This window comes from Ambystoma mexicanum, chromosome 10, assembly GCF_040938575.1.
Source record: "Ambystoma mexicanum isolate Mex_15411 chromosome 10, UKY_AmexF1_1, whole genome shotgun sequence".
Lineage (NCBI taxonomy): Eukaryota > Metazoa > Chordata > Amphibia > Caudata > Ambystomatidae > Ambystoma > Ambystoma mexicanum.
Genome location: NC_090932.1, coordinates 280,738,492 through 280,759,495, shown reverse-complemented (window position 1 = coordinate 280,759,495; position 21,004 = coordinate 280,738,492).

Here is a 21,004-nt window from a genome sequence, read left to right as displayed (position 1 = left end):
TGTCTCTATCCCTCCCCCCACCCCCTGCTCATGCCCCATGTGTCTCTATCCCTCCCCCCAACCCCCGCTCATGCCCTGTGTGTCTCTATCCCTCCCACCCACCCACCCCCCTCTCATGCCCAGTGTGTCTCTATCCCTCCCACCCACCCCCCGCTCATGCCCCGTGTGTCTATCCCCTCCCGCCCACCCCCGCTCATGCCCCGTGTGTCTATCCCTTCCCGCCCACCCCTTGCTCATGCCCCGTGTGTCTCTCCCCCTCCCCCCACCACCCGCTCATGCCCCATGTGTCTCTATCCCCTCCCACCCACTCCCCACTCATGCCCCGTGTGTCTCTCTGCTGTTGCCCCCCCACCCCCCATTCATGCCCTGTGTCTCCCTGCTGTTTCCCCCCACCCCCTGCTCATGACCGTATCTCTCTCTCCTGTTGCCCCCCACCCCCCGATCATGCCCTGTGTCTCCATGCTGTTTCCCCCCACCCCCCTCTCATGCCCCGTGTCTCTCTCCTGTTACCCCCACCCCCCTCTCATGCCCCGTGTCTCTCTCCTGTTTCCCCCCACCCCCCGGTCATGCCCCGTGTCTCCCTTCTGTTGCCCCCCACCCCCGGTCATGCCCCGTGTCTCTCTGCTGTTGCCCCCCACCCCCCGGTCATGCCCCGTGTCTCTCTCCTGTTTCCCCCCACCCCCCTCCCATGCCCCGTGTCTCTCTCCTGTTACCCCCACCCGCCTCTCATGCCCTGTGTCTCTCTCCTGTTACCCCCCACCCCCCTCTCATGCCCCGTGTCTCCCTCGTTTTCGCCCTCCCCCCGCTCATGCCCCGGGTCTCCCTGCTGTTGTCCCCCACCCCCCGCTCATGCCCCGTGTCTGCCTCCTGTTACCCCACACCCCCGCTCATGCCTTGTGTCTCTCTCCAGTTGCCCCCACCCCCCAGTCATGTCCCGTGTCTCCCTTCTGTTGCCCCCCACCCCCTGCTCATGCACCGTGTCTCTCTCTCCTGTTACCCCCCACCCCCTTCTCATGCCCCGTGTCTCTCTCCTGTTACCCCCACCCCCCTCTCATGCCCCGTGTCTCTCTCCTGTTACCCCCCACCGCCTCTCATGCCCCGTGTCTCTCTCCTGTTGCCCCCCACTCCCGATAATGCCCGTGTCTCACTGCTGTTTCCCCCCCACCCCCTCTCATGCCCCGTGTCTCTCTCCTGTTACCCCCATCCCCCTCTCATGCCCTGTGTCTCTCTCCTGTTACCCCCACCCCCCTCTCATGCCCCGTGTCTCTCTCCTGTAGCCCCCCACCCCCTGTCATGCCCCGTGTCTCCCTTCTGTTGCCCCCCACCCCCCGGTCATGCCCCGTGTCTCTCTGCTGTTGCCCCCCACCCCCGGTCATGCCCGTGTCTCCCTCCTTTTCTCCCCCACCCCCCGCTCATGCCCCGTGTTTTCCATGTTCCCCCACCCCACGCTCATGCCCCGTGTCTCCCCTGTTTCCCCCCACCCCCCGCTCATGCCCCGTGTCTCCCTACTGTTGCCCCCCACCCCCCTCTCATGCCCCGTGTCTCTCTCCTGTTACCCCTCACCCCCCTCTCATGCCCGGTGTGTCTATCCCCTCCCGCCCCCCCCGCTCATGCCCCGTGTGTCTCTCCCCCCCAACCCCTGCTCATGCCCCATGTTTCTCTATCCCTCCCAACCCCCCGCTCATGCCCCGTGTGTCTATCCCCTCCCGCCCACCCCCGCTCATGCCCCGTGTGTCTATCCCCTCCCGTCCACCCCCCGCTCATGTCCCGTGTGTCTATCCCTCCCAACCACCCCCGCTCATTCCCCGTGTGTCTCTATCCCTCCCCCACCCCTTGCTCATGCCCCATGTGTCTCTATCCCTCTCCCCAACCCCCGCTCATGCCCCGTGTGTCTCTATCCCTCCCACCCACCCACCCCCCTCTCATGCCCAGTGTGTCTCTATCCCTCCCACCCACCCCCCCGCTCATGCCCCGTGTGTCTCTATCCCTCCCACCCCCCCGCTCATGCCCCGTGTGTCTATCCCCTCCCGCCCACCCCCGCTCATGCCCCGTGTGTCTATCCCTTCCCGCCCACCCCTTGCTCATGCCCCGTGTGTCTCTCCCCCTCCCCCCACCCCCCGCTCATGCCCCATGTGTCTCTATCCCCTCCCACCCACTCCCCACTCATGCCCCGTGTGTCTCTCTGCTGTTGCCCCCCACCCCCCGCTCATGCCCTGTGTCTCCCTGCTGTTTCCCCCACCCCCTGCTCATGCCCGTATCTCTTCTCCTCCTGTTGCCCCCCACCCCCGATCATGCCCTGTGTCTCCCTGCTGTTTCCCCCCACCCCCCTCTCATGCCCCGTGTCTCTCTCCTGTTACCCCCACCCGCCTCTCATGCCATGTGTCTCTCTCCTGTTACCTCCCACCCCCCTCTCATGCCCCGTGTCTCTCTCCTGTTTCCCCCCACCCCCCGGTCATGCCCCGTGTCTCCCTTCTGTTGCCCCCCACCCCCGGTCATGCCCCGTGTCTCTCTGCTGTTGCCCCCCACCCCCCGGTCATGCCCCGTGTCTCTCTCCTGTTACCCCCCACCCCCCTCTCATGCCCCGTGTCTCCCTCATGTTCCCCCCACCCCCCGCTCATGCCCCGTGTCTCCCTGCTGTTGCCCCCCGCTCATGCCCTGTGTCTCTCTCATGTTACCCCCCACCCCCCGCTCATGCCCTGTGTCTCTCTCCTGTTGCCCCCCACCCCCGGTCATGCCCCGTGTCTCCCTCCTGTTGCCCCCCACCCCCGCTCATGCCCCGTGTCTCTCTTCTGTTACCCCCCACCCCCCTCTCATGCCCTGTGTCTCCCTCGTTTTCCCCCCGCCCCCGCTCATGTCCCGTGTCTCCCTGCTGTTGCCCCCCACCCCCCGCTCATGCCCCGTGTCTGCCTCCTGTTACCCCCCACCCCCTGCTCATGCCCCGTGTCTCTCTCCTGTTGCCCCCACCCCCCAGTCATGTCCCGTGTCTCCCTTCTGTTGCCCCCCACCCCCTGCTCATGCCCCGTGTCTCTCTCTCCTGTTTCCCCCCACCCCCTTCTCATGCCCCGTGTCTCTCTCCTGTTACCCCCCACCCCCCTCTCATGCCCCGTGTCTCTCTCCTGTTACCCCCCACCGCCTCTCATGCCCCGTGTCTCTCTCCTGTTGCCCCCCACCCCCGATAATGCCCGTGTCTCCCTGCTGTTTCCCCCCCACCCCCCTCTCATGCCCCGTGTCTCTCTCCTGTTACCCCCATCCCCCTCTCATGCCCTGTGTCTCTCTCCTGTTACCCCCACCCCCTCTCATGCCCCGTGTCTCTCTCCTGTAGCCCCCCACCCCCTGTCATGCCCCGTGTCTCCCTTCTGTTGCCCCCCACCCCCCGGTCATGCCCCGTGTCTCTCTGCTGTTGCCCCCCACACCCGGTCATGCCCGTGTCTCCCTCCTTTTCTCCCCCACCCCTCGCTCATGCCCCGTGTTTTCCATGTTCCCCCACCCCACGCTCATGCCCCGTGTCTCCCCTGTTTCCCCCCACCCCCCGCTCATGCCCCGTGTCTCCCTAGTGTTGCCCCCCACCCCCCTCTCATGCCCCGTGTCTCTCTCCTGTTACCCCTCACCCCCCTCTCATGCCCGGTGTCTCTCTCCTGTTCCCCCACCCCCCGGTCATGCCCCGTGTCTCCCTGCTGTTGCCCCCCACCCCCCGCTCATGCCCCGTGTCTCTCTCCTGTTAACCCCCACCCCCTGCTCATGCCCCGTGTCTCCCTGCTGTTGCCCCCCACCCCCCGCTCATGCCCCGTGTCTCTCTCCTGTTACCCCCCACCCCCTCAAATGCCCCGTTACTCTCTCCTGTTGCCCCCCAACCCCCCGGTCATGCCCTGTATCTCCCTGCTGTTGCCCCCCCAACCCCCACTCATGCCCCGTGTCTCTCTCCTATTATCCCCCCACCCCCGGCCATGCCCCGTGTCTCCCCGCTGTTACCCCCCACCCCCGCTCATGCCTGTGTCTCTCTCCTGTTCCCCCCACCCCCCGCTCATGCCCTGTGTGCCTCTCCTGTTGCCCCCACCCCCAGCTCATGCCCCGTGTCTCCCTGCTGTTGCCCCCACCCCCGCTCATGCCCTGTGTATCCCTGCTGTTGCCCCCGCTCATGCCCTTGTCTGTCTCCTGTTACCCCCCCACCCCCTCTCATGCCCCGTGTCTCTCTCCTGTTACCCCCCACCCCCCTCTAATGCCCTGTGTCTCTCTCCTGTTACCCCCACCCCCCTCTCATGCCCCGTGTCTCCCTGCTGTTGCCCCCCAACCCCCTCTCATGCCTCGTGTCTCTCTCCTGTTACCCCCCACCCCCCTCTCATGCCCCTTGCCTCTCTCCTGTTCCCCCCACCCCCGGTCATGCCCTGTGTCTCCCTGCTGTTGCCCCCCACTCATGCCCCTTGTCTCTCTCCTGTTGCCCCCCACCCCCCGATCATGCCCCGTGTCTCCCTGCTGTTTCCCCCCACCCCCTGCTCATGCCCCGTGTCTCTCTCCTGTTACCCCCACCCCCCTCTCATGCCCCGTGTCTCTCTCCTGTTACCCCCCTCTCATGCCCCGTGTCTCCCTCGTGTTCCCCCCACCCCCCGCTCATGCCCCGTGTCTCCCTGCTGTGGCCCCCCACCCCCCGCTCATGCCCCGTGTCTCTCTCCTGTTCCCCCCTACCCCCCGCTCATGCCCTGTTGTGTTCTCTTTATACTCCCCGCCTTCCCTTTCCATGGTGGCCATCTTGGTAAAAGATTTTCCTTCCTGCACCGGGACGCCTGCGGCGTCCCGGTTTGGGAAGAAAAATCTTTTTTTTACCACCTGGCGTTCCCACTTTGAGGACCTAAGATGCTAGTGGTCTTCATCTATTGAAAAGGATGTTATGGTGACGTTGCACTAATAAAAACCTATGAAATGCAAAAAACAAAATTGTGTTACAGGGACGTTATGGTTAAGTTGCACTAATAAAAACCTATGAAATTCAAGGAAAAAACTTTGTTAAAGGGACGTTATGGTTAAGTTGCACTAATAAAAACCTATGAAATTCAATGAAAAAACTTTGTTAAAGGGACGTTATGGTTAAGTTGCGCTACTAAAAACCTATGAAATTCAGTGAAAAAAACATTGTTAAAGGGACGTTATGGTTAAGTTGCGCTACTAAAAACCTATGAAATTCAGTGAAAAAACTTTGTTAAAGGAACGTTATGGTTCCAAGTAAAACCGAAAAACCCTTGAAATTCGCCAGTTATGGTAAACTAAGCAACCATAACTCGCGCCACCACCGTGCACTGCTAAGACTAACAACCACGACATCAAAGATGACATCACAAATGTCATTGATGACATCACTGATGACATCACATGTCTGGCTCACTCTTTTTTCTTTTGCTGACATATCTAGGCCACATGGTTTTCTTCAGTAACAGTCAGAAACTAAAAAAAATATTTTATTTCTTGACATATCCTTCAAGTATGTTCTTACAGTAATTCCCTTAGAGCCCAGTCACATCATATGAAACATATACATAGGGGAAGACACAAGCTTGAAAGATAGCAATCCTTTTTGTGCATAAAGATAATCAATAGACTTATCAGCACTTTCTGATAGTTCTGTTGTTTTTTATGGCTGTACTTTCCCTGTATATGGTCATATTTGTATAGATTGTACTCACACTACTTTCCTTAGGGTCCAATCACATATACATAGGGTAAATAGCAGCTTTGAAACAGCAATCATTTATTTGCATAAAAATAATCAGTTAGGTTATGAATTGTTTCTGCTACTACTTGTGCTTTTTTGCTAACTTCACTTTCCCTGTGTATACCCATATTGGTATGTGTTCTTGTCTCTTTGTGTTTTGTCTATAGTAATGCAATTATGTAATACATGGGTTTTATTAGCTACTTATTACATATTTCACAGTACACTAAAATCTATTAAGAAAACAATTATCATTTAATTATTCAACATATTAACATTACAAATATTATACCTTCATCTTGTACGCTGCACACAATGCTATGTTTCTGCATGAGTAGCTTAGTATACTAGATAGAACCCCATAATAGAATGCTATTTATATCAATGCATCGTTCAATGCACTAATTAGGGTATGATATTTATTGCAATGATCCTTGACACTTTTTTCGCAACATTATAATAAGAATCCCTTGTACACATATTTCATGAAAAGTACATACACATGTGATGTCATCAGTGATGTCATCAATGACATTTGTGATGTCATTTTTGATGTCGTTGGTGTTAGTCTTAGCAGTGCACGGTGATGGCGCGGGTTATGGTTGCTTAGATTACCATAACTGGTGAATTTCAAGGGTTTTTCGGTTTTACTTGGAACCATAACGTCCCTTTAACAAAGTTTTTTCACTGAATTTCATAGGTTTTTAGTAGCGCAACTTAACCATAACGTCCCTTTAACAAAGTTTTTTCACTGATATATATATATATATATATTAAAGAGCCAGAATACTAACTAGATGTGACCTTGTGTTGGTGAACTGTGGTGTTAAAGACTGGAGGACATAGAGCTGTTCCATGGAGAGTTTTCATATGCACATGATGCGAGGCTGGCATATTTTCGAGGGCAAACACTGCATTTTTCAAGTGCTAATACCATTCTTCTCATTAATGTGAATTGAATGCAGTGAAACATCAGCCTTCGTTCTCTCTGTAAACACGGTTTGACTGTTTTGCCGCAGCATACAATTACTGTTGAGGACTTCAAACCTAATTGAAACTTGTCAGAATAAGGACGAATTTGTTGAACGTTGGAGAGGGAACCTTTACTGTGATTTCAACTTAGAAAATATGCGCAGACTGAAATATGCAGAGCGGGTGAGTGAGAAAAAGAGAACACATGCTACATTGGCATGTAATATGCTGGCAGCCTGGCACCAACTAGCGTCCTTGAAAATGCAGTTTGTGCCATTGCATTCCGGAAAGAATCCTTTGCTGGAGAATCTCCCCCAGATTAGGAGGACTTTAAATTCTCTGTCTCACTGTACTTACTAACTGTGCTGAAAAATGCTCTGTGAACAGTTCAACAAGAAAATGTGCCCCATTTGGGTTTTAAAATGTGGCAAATATGATGGGTAAATTCTGTATTTTATTTGAGAGCATGTTTGGTTTCTTGCTGTAAGTGTCATTGGCCCTCATTACGACCCTGGCGGAAAGTGACAGACCGGACCGCCACAGCGTAAATAGCGTTTCCGCCATTGCACGATGGAGCAAAGTGCGGCCCATTTCGACCCATCGGGCACGAGCACCACGGCATGGCGGAAGTGCAAAGTCCGCGATGGCGGAAATGACCCCAAAACGGCCCACACCGCCGCCGTACGGCGCCCTAGGTGCAATACCGCCACCCATCACAGCGGACACCGCAGTGAGCGCCAACCGGAAAGTACGGTGACCGTAAATATACGGAAACGGAAGTAAAAACATGGGCCCGGAATGGGAAACATCCCGCCGTACACCTATAAAACCACAAAATCCACACAACCACTAAAAACACTACCCTGAAACACACCCCAACCCGTCATCCACCCTAGCGAAACCAAGAAAAATGGGAAAAGTAGCGAAGAAAGCGTGCGACCGCAAGCGGCAGGTCCACTTCTCCCGTGAGGAACTCACCGTGCTAACAGAGACCCTCCAGGAGAATGCTGCCGTCGTCTTCTCCACGCAAATGACCAGGACGGCACTTGCGAACAAGAAGGCCATATGGGCTCTGGTGGCACAGCGGGTAAGTGCGGTGGGGACCGCACCCCGCAACCCACAGCAATGCAGAAAGCGATGGGACGACCTGCGGATACGCGTCCGTAGCATACTTTCTGCCAACCGCAACATTGCCACAGCCACCGGGGGAGGATCGGAATCACCCATCAAGTTGACCCCCTGGGAAGAAATCTGTGCCTCCACCATTGGAATGGAGACCATAGAGGGAGTCGGAGGGATGGAGAAAGGAGTGCAGACATCCGGAGAATCAGGTAGGTGGCCCAAATAAAACAATGCCAAATCCACAATGTCCAATCATGTGAAGTACCATGTGTCCACATAGTGCAACAGAAACACATGTCCAGGAGAACGTCCACACACATTGGCCTGATAGCGCACTTTAAAACTCACAATAAATACATAAATAATTAAAAACCCCTAAAACACCCACTACACGAGCAGCAGGCACACCCTAACTGCAGGCTGCCAAACAACTGCACCCTCACAACTGCACCCTCACTCCACACACGAACGAAAGCACCTCCAAGGCCCTGACCCAAATCACCCTCAGGTACCACCCCAATGCATGTGATACATTGCCATTCCAATTCCCACAGACCCATTAATAACCCTCGCCCTCCTTTACTCCACCACAGGGTCCGATCCAAACGACGAGCATCAGGACACCCCTACCAGCAAAGAGGGCCAAGACCAACGGCCAAAGACCCTGCACCTCAGCTGCACGCATCAAGACACGGCAGCAGCAGAAATCAGGTGGCAGCACAGAGGATGGAACATCAACAGGCACCCCAGCAGCCAGCATGCCCACAACACCACCACCACAGGTCCCCCCAATGGATGCCACAGAAGGCACTGCCTCTGGTGGCAGCAGCACCATAGGTGACACCCCATTGATGGCAGCATGCTCCGACACAGAAGACGGGGATGTCGAAGTCAGATCCATCCATGACCTGTCCCAATCCCCCTGTCTGTCCCATCCCGTACAACATGAGGATACCACGCAGGGGCACCCACAAGACGACGACTGGCCATCCCCCACAAGCCCTGTGGCAAGGCAACATGAGGTCACCAGCCCCTCTGTGACACCACCGCAAATGGCCATGGCCCAGCAGAGGCAACAGTCCCTCGACCAGTTAATCGTGCAACAGCAGCAACTGGCCACGCTCCTCAAGGACCATGCCGATGAATGTGGGGGCACTAAGGCAGACATAGAAACATCAACTGAGACACTTAGGGCAGAAATGGAGAGAAGTACAGAGACACTAAGGGCACAAATGGAGAGTAGCACCGAGAGCCTGAGAGTCCAAATGGAGAGAAGCACCGAGAGCCTGAGGGGGGAACTGCATGCGACGTCCAAAGACGTATGTGCCGAACTTGCCGCAGTGCGCCGTGTGCTCACTGAGCTCTCACAAACCCTTAGGGACATGCATGGACGTGAGCAGGCAGAGACATCATCCGTTGCAAGTTCCGTCCAGGGCAGCCCCCAACGTAGATCTGGGAGGAACCTGCGCTCCACAGGCAGGGGTGCCCCTGATACCCGCAGAGGGGGCTTGCAATAGCGACAGCCCACTGACAATGAGCATCTTTGGACACTGGTGTTCGGGGGGGAGGTAGGAGGGTGGAGGGGGTTTTTTGGGCTCACTTGGGTGGCGGGTCGATAGGGTGTTCAACATGATATCACATATGCCATAAACAGTGCACGATCAACCAATGAGATGTGTGGACAATGATCTTTGTGTACTAGGCCATCATAGGCGTACAGTCCATATTGTGCATGTACCAGACACACACAGTGCCACGAGTACCGTGTCCATGTATCAGCCACCAGGCGTGAGTGCTAGAAGCATGCATCAATGAGATGCTGACGAATGTCACGGCCCTCCTGTGCCTCGCAGACTCCTTGAGGTGCTGCCACATCCCCACCCTCATCATGACCATCTTCAGGTGCTTGCAGTTCTGCGTCAGGGGGCATGGGCACATTCCTACGTACGCACATGTTGTGGAGCATGACACATGCCATGACCATCTTTGCAACCTTCTCATGGCGGTACAGGAGTGCCCCGCCAGACCTGCTGAGGCAGCGGAAACGAGTCTTCAGTAGGCCGAATGCCTGTTCAATGACTACACGGGTACGTGAGTGGGCATGGTTGTAGTCCTCCTCATGCTGGTCCCGTGGGTTCCGGACTGGTGTGAGGAGCCATCTCTTCAGTGGATATCCAGCATCACCTGTATGTGGACGATAAACGTATGATGTGGAATGCCATTGCTACGTACGCACACCCCCCCCCTTCCTGCCAGGTCATTGCCGATTCACATACCCCACATTATCATGCATGAAATGAGACTCACCGAGTAGCCAGGATCTGTTCCCTGCGTGTCGCTCCATGTAGCGTGGTATTGTAGTGTTCCTCAAGACCATAGAATCATGGGTTGATCCAGGGAATCGGGCACAACAATGTGTAATGATCCTGTTGGAGTCACACACCATTTGTACATTCAGGGAATGAAATTGTTTTCGGTTGCGGTACTGGGCCTCCATGGCATGTGGGACGACCAATTCCACATGGGTGCAGTCGATGGCACCAATGCAACCCGGTATGCCGGCAAGTGCATGGAATCCCACTTTTGTGTTGGTAATTTCCTGCTCCGAGCGTGGTAGGGAGATGTAGTTGTCTGCGTGCTGCAGGAGGGCATCGAGCACTTGCAATAGTGTCCGTGAGAACAGTGGCTGAGAAATGCCATGCAACTGTCCGACTGTGTGCTGGTAGGTGCCTGTGGCCAGGAAGTGTAGTACAGACACCACCTTCAGTAGGGGTGGGATGGCGGTTGGGCTATCTATCATGCTGACAAGGTCAGCCTGTGTCATGTCCACAATGGCGGCTATGGTGTCCCGGTCCAAACGGTAGAGGGTGTGGATCTGCTCATCAGTGAGGTTGAACGGATGTGCTCGGAGGCGTGGGATTGCGGGCTGCCTGCGTGGTGGTAGTGGCTGTGCTGGCGGCCCTTGCTGGCCCTGCCTTGGACTCCTCTTCCTCCTGCGTCTCCTCCGTGCGGCCGGTTGTAGTTGGTGTTCGTCTTCTTCCTGGAGTTGGAGTACTTGCAGTGCTATCAGGTCCCCCAGGGCCAACATCGCGAGTCCTGCCGGTAGCATTTCGGAGTGGGTGTGGTTGTGGGAGGAGACTGGGTGTGCAATTTATGTGTTTTCAGGCTGTATGGCCTCCACCTGTGGTGATTCATTCCACCTGTGCAAGCTGCTCTCCCCTTTGGCCGAGCACGTCCCGCACACAACGCTGCAATTCGAGTAATGGCATCTTGCTATTACAATCATGTATTTGTACCCGATGGCCGTGTAACATTTGGTGATATGTACATTCGGCTATGGTCCCATTGTTTCACATACAATCTTTGCAGTCGCGAACAGACTTGTGAAGGGTCAGTGGAACGTAGTACTCGAGTAACGGTGGGCCCTCATGCATCACTGTACCGAGTTGCACCGACGGGCGGGGCGTCCCATTCGTGGGTGAAGGCAGTTGCCATTTTCACACACAGCCGCACTAGATGGATTAATTTGTGATTTCAAACGGCCACAGATGCCTTTTCGACGTGATGTTGCAAATGAGGAATTCGAAGGGCGGCGCTTTCGGTTTTCAGCTAGCGGCGAGGAGATGCCCACAGGTCTGACTGCAAATATAACGTTCTATTGTTCAATGTCCTTGGGACAGGGGCCATGGCGAGGATGCAATGATTGATATGAATAGTATGGGATGCGCAATAGCGACGTGGGCGATGAGGCCGGACGTTCCCAAATACATGTTACTTCACGACACTGGAATTACGGGCTGGGGCACTGTGGATTTTGCAGGCTGCATAGCGCACAGACTCAATGGAAATTTCTAATGTTATGTGAGTAAATATTCAGGCGTATTTATGCCGGGATGAGGGAATGATGAATGGATGCATGGGCAGATGATTTGATACAGAGTTTGCCATGTACAGGGCTTCTTTGAATCTGTCCGCCTCCCCTGCGCTATGTGATGCAGGGCTGCCATAGTGGGACCATCGTCTATCTGGCCTTGTTGAGCCCTCCCTGTCTCGACGCGCCTTCAGACACTTGTGTCCATGCACGTTAACATTCCCATCTGATGGATTCTGTTTTCACAGACGCATGCACAGGTACACTCGTTTGTGATGGTGTTTACACCTCGATATAGATGGTTATGAGTCGCAAGTGGTTTTGGGGTGGTGATGATCCTTTGGAGTGGGCTAGCATGCATATGGCTGTGGATTTAGTGTGATCATTGGAGTGAGTTGTTCGAATGTAGTTCTGATGGCCATTTTGTTCTTTTTCTTTTCTTTTGGTTGACAGGTATCTCCTCCCCTTTTGCCACTGCCATCTGTATGCCACTCCTGCAGATGGCTTTTACTCCCAACACCTGCTGCTTCGTGTTAATCAGTGGAGCAGCATTACGATCTTATGGGACGATCGCCAATGGGCCACATGCCCTTACGCAGTACTAGTGGCTCGGAGCAACATTTCGGCCTTTCAGCTGGACTAGTGCCTCCCCATTGGGACGGCCCTGCGGTTCTGTGCGCTACCATGTTGCCTTTTCGTACGTGAATGTGGCTCTGTGTACCATGATGGAACAGGGCGTCACACAAGTAGTAGCTGCTCATTTCTTGCGGATGCAGCCCACAATGGTGAAATGTGTTTTGGAGTTCATGGCCTAATGGCTGTACGGGCTTGGTGATTTTGTTGTGCATTAAATTTCTATTCTGATATGGACCGTGTAGCGTTCTTCTTTGCGAGTGATGTGGCATAATCCTATTTGGGGAGCGATGTATTGTGAGGAGATCTGCATTGGGTTCCAGCTTCGGAGTTTAGTTGCGTGGTACTGTGCTGGGCGCGTTTGCCTACGAAGCCCAGTGAGGTCAGGGATGGGGGCTGCCAATATGACTGTTTGAATGTTGTCATGCTCAGGGGCGGGGGATTGGGTTTTGTGTAACAGATGCCGGTCAGCCAGGTGGACTGGTGGAATGATGTGATTTTCGGAATATTGCTGGTCACAGGTGCCTGTGTTTGCGTGCGTTTCTTGGTGGGGGACTGTGGTCATGTCCATTGGAATGGCTTCTGTATTCGTGCCATCTGTGCCCTGCAGCTCCCATTGGCCCCTCTTGTGATTCTTTTGTTCGTTGGCATGCATGGGTGACTTGTACATTTCACTGGTTGCATTGTGACTTCATTGCACCTACGGGGAGTTGTACTTTGTGGGCAGGGAGCGGTGTACAGGCACTCAGTGGGGCCGTTTACGGTTGATTCGCGATGCCGTACTTCTCACCATGGCGGAATGGTACTTTCCGCCGTGCTTGATGGCGTTAGGTACATGTCCGCTAGGGTCGGAATTCGCGTACCCTTGCGCCATGGTGGTATTTACGGTTTGGCATGGCGCGCGCGCGTACTTGGTGCAGTTAGCGTTGGCGTTCACTACGGTGTCGCTAATGGCTTCGTACTTTGCGGTGACGGGTCATAGTCGCACCGAGCGCTATTCGATGGCGGTATTGCATTTCCGCCATCGTTTTTCGATTTCCGCCAGGGTTGTAATGAGGGCCATTGTTTGACAGTCGCTTCATGGCTTTCGCAACCACCTTAAGCATTTTTCAAGAACATTTCCAAGGGGGAACCCTCAAGCCCCACTGGAGCCTTCATACCAGGCACAATGTTGACAGGGACGTCATTTCACCAAAATGCCAGGGGTAGCGTAAGTGTCATCACACGACCCTCGACCTCTGATGACATCACAGGAAGTCATGTTATTGGGCCCAACCCTGAAGTGACATCACGGGAAGCGAAGGAACACAACCTTTTGCCCCCTTGACAAAACAGGGGCATCACATAGCATTGTTCCTAAGTACACAACAAAAATATGGTTACCATATCACTATGATGTGATATACATTTCATGCAAGAATGGATCGTTATATGTATAGTTAATAACTGTGTGTATAGCAGACATCCAAGGCCAAATGACAATCATGTGTTATTATAAAGCACTTCTGCTTAAGCACTTTACATAGAACAAATATACACACAATATCACAAAACCTGTCTTGGTACTCATTTATAGGCCTCAGAAGGATGAAAGGCTAAATTGAGGTGTTTAAGAACAGACAGGGACTTACCCTCTGAAGTGTGCCTGAAGTAAACCTTTAATGAGCCTAGCAATTACTGTACAGAATTCCAGAAAGACAAATTATTAGTTATTCCTATTCTTAAATGTTACACTAGTGGAATCCCCTGTTTTTTTTTTATTTTATTTTTTTTAATAGGCCTGAACAAGAAATCCAGCCACTTCAGAAACAAAGGGCCACAGCCAGCCCAGGAGCATACATTTAAAAAAAAAAGAAAAGTTGTTTTTTCTTTTTTAGGGGTAGCAAGGGAGGCCACAGGAGTAGCAAGGGACACCTCAGGGGTATCCATTTCCATGTCTCTGTAAAAAGACATTGGTTCTTCTTCCTATAAGAGACATGGAGGGCATCGTATTAGAAAGTGATGGAGAGCCAACATGTGAATCCAGAAATATAGATGAGTGCAGAACAGTAGCACTTGTGTTTTGTGTGCATGTTTTTTCATGGTGGTAACCAGTCTCTGCTCTGTATGTTTAACCGCAGAAATGTTTTACTGTTTTTTAACCAAATGTTTTGCCACAAAATGCAGGTGTAAATGTTTGGATACAACAATATGCAGTGGGTAGGAGAGGGGGACGGCAGAGTGCAGGATTCTCCCCCCTCTATATTTTGCGACCAAAAAAACAAACAATTGGAAGTAAAAAAAAGACTTTGATGAAAAAATGCATGGTAAAAACACATAGAAAGTTCATGGTAGGTCGTGGAGAGGACACTTCATATATATGCATCCAGAAAGGAGACCTCAGTGAAAATATGTGGTTCGGTTTTCAAATAACTATGTGTGCTATGAGTGGGAGGATGGGTTTAGGGTTTCTGCTGGACAAGGCTGAACAGACGTCCTGGTTTTGCCGGGACCGTCCCGGTTATTTTACACTTGGTCCTAGTGCCCCGAGACTTTTTACACTTTTAAAACCCTGTTCCGGGATTTGAGGGATTGCGAGCTAATGTCCCACTTGTTGCTGATAATCACTGAATAAATAGCGGAAATTGCTGGGCATGGCTCTTCATGATCGCGTTTGATTGTGTTTTGCATGCCCCCCTTCCTCCATGGCTTCTTGCCTCCAATGAGCTTTTAATAAACGTGTACTTTGCATGGAAAAGGCAGCTGACATAGAAGTAGGACTACATTTGCTTTGGAGTCCTATGTGTATTGCAGTCCTTCTTTTGCGTTTATATCTGCTAGTACTGTAATCCTACTTCTATGTTGGTGGCCCATCCCGGTTTTATATTTTAGAAATGTGGTCACCCTATGCAGGACTGTTTGTATCAACTGGTAGGGTGTAATATCTGGTGTCAACATGAAGTGCGTGTGGCTAGACCAGTGGTAGACCAACTTTGCCCATCCAGATTTGCCCATCTTCCCTCGGTAGTGTGGGGCACAATAAAGCAGGTCCATTAACAAGGAATAATATGACCTAGCAAGGCACAGAAAGACATGAACATGCAAAAAAACACAACAACGCATTAAAAGGTATAATTTAGCAATGTGAGGTTTAGCAAGATACATCATAGTCTCTCCCACACCACTAAAACTAGCCCTACAGATGTCTCTCACTTTAATTTTCTGTCTTTGCCACAGGCAATCTCCGTCTCTCCTCTCTTTCTCGCTCTCTCTTTCTTCTCTTTCTCTTTTTCTCTCTCTTTTTCTACCTCCTGTCTGCAAGAAAGGTTGGCGAATGGTGCATAATGAAAAGGTGCTTCCTGGGCCCAAACTCATTAACTTAAGTAAAGTGATAACGTTTTTGTATGAAACCGTTCATTCAGAGAAAGAGCTGCTGGGAAATGTAGTCCAAAGGCGCTCATTTCAACTTAGTCCGAATTTTGCTGGGGAGGCTAAGAGCCATCTCAAACCTCATTCTATATGGCACAAATCTGAGACAAGTGGGGCACCTCTGACTTTTGCCCATCAGGCAAAGTACGGCATGCGGTCAGGGTAGGGACCAGAATCCCTGGTATTTTCTCCCACACTTACTGAAGGAGCTTCTTCACTCTTATGTTGTTGAGATGACAGGCAGGAAAGATAAAAGGTAGAGCGAGAATTCCTCACTGTCCCACTAAGCAGGGTGAACCATTCCTTGGCCTGAAGGAAGTTTCATGCTTTAGGATGAAAAAGAGAAGCATAGTGATAGGGAATGGAAAGGGTGTTTGGAGATGAAAGTGTCAACTAACTTCACTGAAATCTTGAATTCTTGGAATCTGCTGCCCCTTACTAGGTGATTTCTCTGCTAGGGCTCTTTGGAAAGCTCTGATGTAGGTCAACAGAATGAGCACAAGGCACTCGGGAAGATGGTCTCCTTGCAAATTGACCCACAGGCCAACCTCAAGGAATGTGACGACTGCCCATGCTTCAATGCCCATGCTTCTATGGACAAGGGAGCCAGTCGCTGGAAACGTGCTTTTTATACCAGATCCCAGAATATAACTGACGGTACAATTGGGGCCCGTAGAAGAGGGCCAGAATCACTCTTTCCATGTGCTTGGGATTAGTCTGACGTCAACCACCACCATAGGTCAAGTTTAAGAGAATTTGAATCCATCCACGCAGAAATAGCAGGAATACAACCTTGGCAGCTTTGTACAGCCTGTCCCTAATGCCCTTCCAAATGTTCAAGGTGCTGGGTTTCTTTGACATAGGTATGGCGAGTGAAGCCGAAAGATGCCACCAAAGCTGCCAAAGGCTGGCCATAGAGATTAAAGAGGAGAGCGTGAAGAGAGGAGCCCCTGAGGTACACCGCAGTCGGGCGAATGAGTAGAGTAAGAATATGGGGAAAAGAAAGCTGGGAAAGAGTGCTACCTCAAAGTGCAATTGCCTACACTGTTACAAAGGACATCATGGTCCACAATATCGGAGGCAGGTAAGGGATCCAGCACTATAGGGCCAAGATTCTTACCCACATTAGCCGCTCTGCAGACATCAGTGGCAGCCAATTAGGCTGCCTCGGTGCCGCAGCCGAGATGGAAAACTCCTTGAAATGGTGAAGAAATGTATACAGTTTTAGGTAGTTCTGAAGTTGAGAGGTAACCACAGATTCTAGAATTTCAATGGAGCATGCAGGAGTGGCATAGGACGGCAGTTGAGAAAGAGAGAAGGGTTGATGTAAGGGTTTCTTTTCAGCAATGGGGTGAGCACAGCTGATCTGAAAGTGAGAGGGACTGAGCCTGCAGGAAAGCCAGCATTCAGAGTCAGAACAAATGGACAAATCAAGTTGGGACAGAGTGTCAGTATCTTGACCGGGCAAGAATCTACAGAGCAGCCAGATGTGATTACAGTAATAAGAATCAGAAATGCATCATGGGTAAAAGGCAGAAAAGATTGAAATATGGTAAGAAAGGAGGAAGTGGATGATGAAGTGGAACAGACAGAGAAGAGAGGAGGCATGAGGTGAGAATGAAGGGAAGCAATTATTACTGTGAAAGAAAACACAGATTTGTATAGAGGTTTAGAAGAGGGAAGCCCTATAGAAGTAGCTTTCAGAGTGGAAAGATCCTTGAACACAGTGACAAGCTCATTCTGTGTATTATGAGTAGCTTTTATATGAGATGTAAATTAGAAGAATTTAGCAAAGAAAATAGTGTCTTATGTTAAGATAGGAACGATATGTGGCTACATTAGTAGGGTCATGTGTGCACTGCCAAAGGCACTCTGTCCACCGAGTTGAGGTTCTCAGAGCAGAATATTTGTGCGTCTGAACCATTTGGCGGGCAAGGGTTTAATAGAACAAGTTTCATATTTGGCAGAGATAAGAGCATCACTAGAAGAAATGCATGTATTGCAGATGGAATATTCTCATCAAAAAACGAGGAAGAGGGTGGGATGGGAGAAGCAAGAAAGGCTTCAAGGTCTACCGGGCTGAGAATTTTTAGATGTGAACAGATGCAAACCCCAAAAGAAAGGAGGCAGGAGGGATCTAAATAGGAAGTTGCATTTTGAAAGGCAACATATAAATGGTCAGACCAGTCCAAATCTATAGTAGGTGAAGCAGAGAGAAGTAGCAGGGAGCTGAAGATGGGGCACAAGCAATCTGAGTAGAGCAGTGATATTCAAGTTTCTTGATGCTGAGCACCCTGCTTGATTACAAATATTGTTGTTGAGCCCCCTTCAGTGATAACAGTGTTATGAGCCCTCCCCCTAGATTACATATTTGCTTATATGTTCTATTAGACACAGTCCCCATATGCCCATACGCCCCTACCCGCTCCAGCAAACCTTCGGGCCTCCCTGGTGGGCTGGGCCAGCCCTAGAGTTTGAGGACCACTGAAGTAGAGTGGCCTGTGCAAGGTTGAGGAAGATCATGTTATCTGAGAGAAAGGAAATCATGGGAAGGGAAGGAAATGCAACCCAAACGTTAAAACCACCCAGAACAATCGGACAGTAGGATAAGGAAGACAAGGAGTCGATATCCCTGACGAATAGAGGCCCAAAAGGGAGGCCATAGACTAAGATGGTATTAATGGAAATGGAGGGAGAAACATACACAGAGAATGTTTGCATGCGGTAGAGGAAATGGTCACATCAATTGAATCTCAAAAAGCAATAGTGGCACTGCTGCCCATGGAGGCTGTTCAGTCAAGAAGCAAATGAAAATCGAGTGGGCTAGCTGCAGCAATGGCTAGAGCAGAAGAAACTCGAAGCCAAGTCCAGTATGAACAATTCTATCATTTTTATCAGAGAGTAAGTAAAAAATGTCCAGAACGTGTTGGGGTAGAAAACAGACATGGAGCATGGCAGCAAAGGAAGAAGACGGGTCAGGCCGGGTAGGGACAGTGAAGACCAGCAATGGAAGATTGCAGCACAGCATGGGATGGTTCAAAATGCAGGTCTTCTTGAGTTCAGTGGGTCTCACTAGGGTCTTGGGTGGGGTCATCATTTTCGGAGTCCCCAGGTCGATTGAAAGGAAGGGTAACAGCAGGCTGCGGTTACACAGCAGGCTCTCCGGTCACTAGAAGTTGTTCAGCTGCTAATTTTTCATCTTCATCTTCCTCTTTGGTATTGGTTTCAGTGGTCGACCTCTTCAGCTTCCAGGATCAGACTTTTATGCAGGAACCCAGCCAATCAAACAGCCATTCAACATTCAAACTTGGGGGATTGACAGTTCATTCAGGACAGCTAGCCTTCCAGTTTGAACTGAATTCTCACAGTCAGGGTGAAAGACAAAGGGCTGCAGAGTTTTGGACTCCTCCCCCGCTCCCTGCTTTCACACACACTCTGGAGTCTGGGCGGGGAGTCCACAGGACTCCCGCCGAAGATACAAAATCACACAAAGGAATTTCCTGCCCTGAATGTCAGGAGAAGGAACAAAAAAGGACAAGAAATGCCAAAAATGTGAACAAAAGAAGACAGGCACTATTTTGGTAAGATGAGCACAAATGGGTGTCTTTACCGGGGCTGTACAAACAGTCCGCGGTAAATGTGCACCGAATTAATAGAAATGTTCTCTGCCACCAGTCATTAAAGGTAACATTTATATTTAAAATGAGAAAGGGGGTACTCTGTATCGTCCAAGCACTCCCGATAAGGTGGGGGGTGCTGGTCTCCACTAATAAAATGTAAAAGGGATTCAAAGATCCTTTTTACCCTTGGGAACAGTAGTTCTCCCAGGGTTAGCCGGAGAAAGTTGAAAGGGGAGCCCCTAGGGCAATCCCAGCAACAATAAACACTTATTGCCAAAAAGTTATCAAAGAGGATAACTTTTAAAAGACGCTATGGAGAGTCTTACAATTGACACCCATAAAAAGAGAAATTGATTCTGCGAGTATGGAAAAAGGTTCTCACTCACAGGGGTATAAGAAAAAATAATCCACCAGTAAAAGCAAACAGTTCTGGGGTTGAAACAGGTCAGGAAGAGTTATCATTGCTATAAAAATCTTACCTAACAGTAAGGTCAGCCAGCTCCCTGTCAAGGATTATTCATTTAAAGCCATAACATGGGGTGCTACAGTGCTTTGCCAAGATGGACATACTCTCCTAAACTAGGTGACATACCTTCAAATTAATTACATTTTAAGGCAGATTTATTAAGTAATTGTATTTTTGCTGTGGCACACAGTGTGGCATAGGATAGAGCAGCGGTCTTGATCTTGACACCGGCAGGTATTGTTCCACCTACAACAAGCGTAGGCTTTGCAGGAGGACTTTCGGAGGTAAAGTGAGGTTGTCTGGCATCAGCTGAGTTGACTCTCGGTGAAAGAGGGAAAGCAGCTGTGAGCTGGGCAGGGACCAGAGTCAGGTGTCTGGAACAGGAAGATGGCATCACCTCACTGGAGACATTTGAAGTATGTACGGCTGGTGTCACTGGGCTCATGATATGTCATGATATATGAAACGATATGGCATGTACAACACTCCTATATACAAGTGTTTCAAGACGCAACGTGGCAAGGGAGGGGAAACAGAGGGAGGACAAAGACAACGATCTTACGAGGCCTAGTGACATTGAGGTTGCGCAAGTGCAGGGAGAGGGGAAGGGGAAAAGTGCTCTAACATACCCTTAAGGGATGTGAGAATTCTAATGGTAAATGGTTTTAAGTGACTGTGGCAGCAAGCCTACTCGATATTAATTTCAGTTGTTTGCACAACTAAAACATATCTGCTTTTTCTTACTTTTAATGGGAGAATGTTTTCCCACTGCAGAGCAACAGTGGACAGGTGGACGACAGCCATTTTGTGGAAACAATCCCATGTCTTTTGGTTTCATCCAGTGCAGCTAATATGTACTAAGCATTTGCTTTGCCCATATTAATCCTTACTTAAATCCTGACTCCTGGGGCTTGAGTCACAAGGCATCTTGTTTCCCTCAGTACTAGCACTTGCTGTCTTTGAAGTACCTGTGGCAGAGCCATTAATCATGATGGCTTTCCTGAGACAACAGCTCAGGTTCTAAGCAAGGCAATGTGGAGAACCTACTATCTAATATCCCATCTCTCCCAACATGCTAGGACCTTGTGCAGGATTTCAATGCTGCTGCATTAAAAAGATGCAAGAGCGGCCCCCCATTCTACCTTCTTACCTCCTGACTCAACAAAAAGACCAATTCGAGGCGCTCCAAGCTTTTATGCAGGTGGCAAATG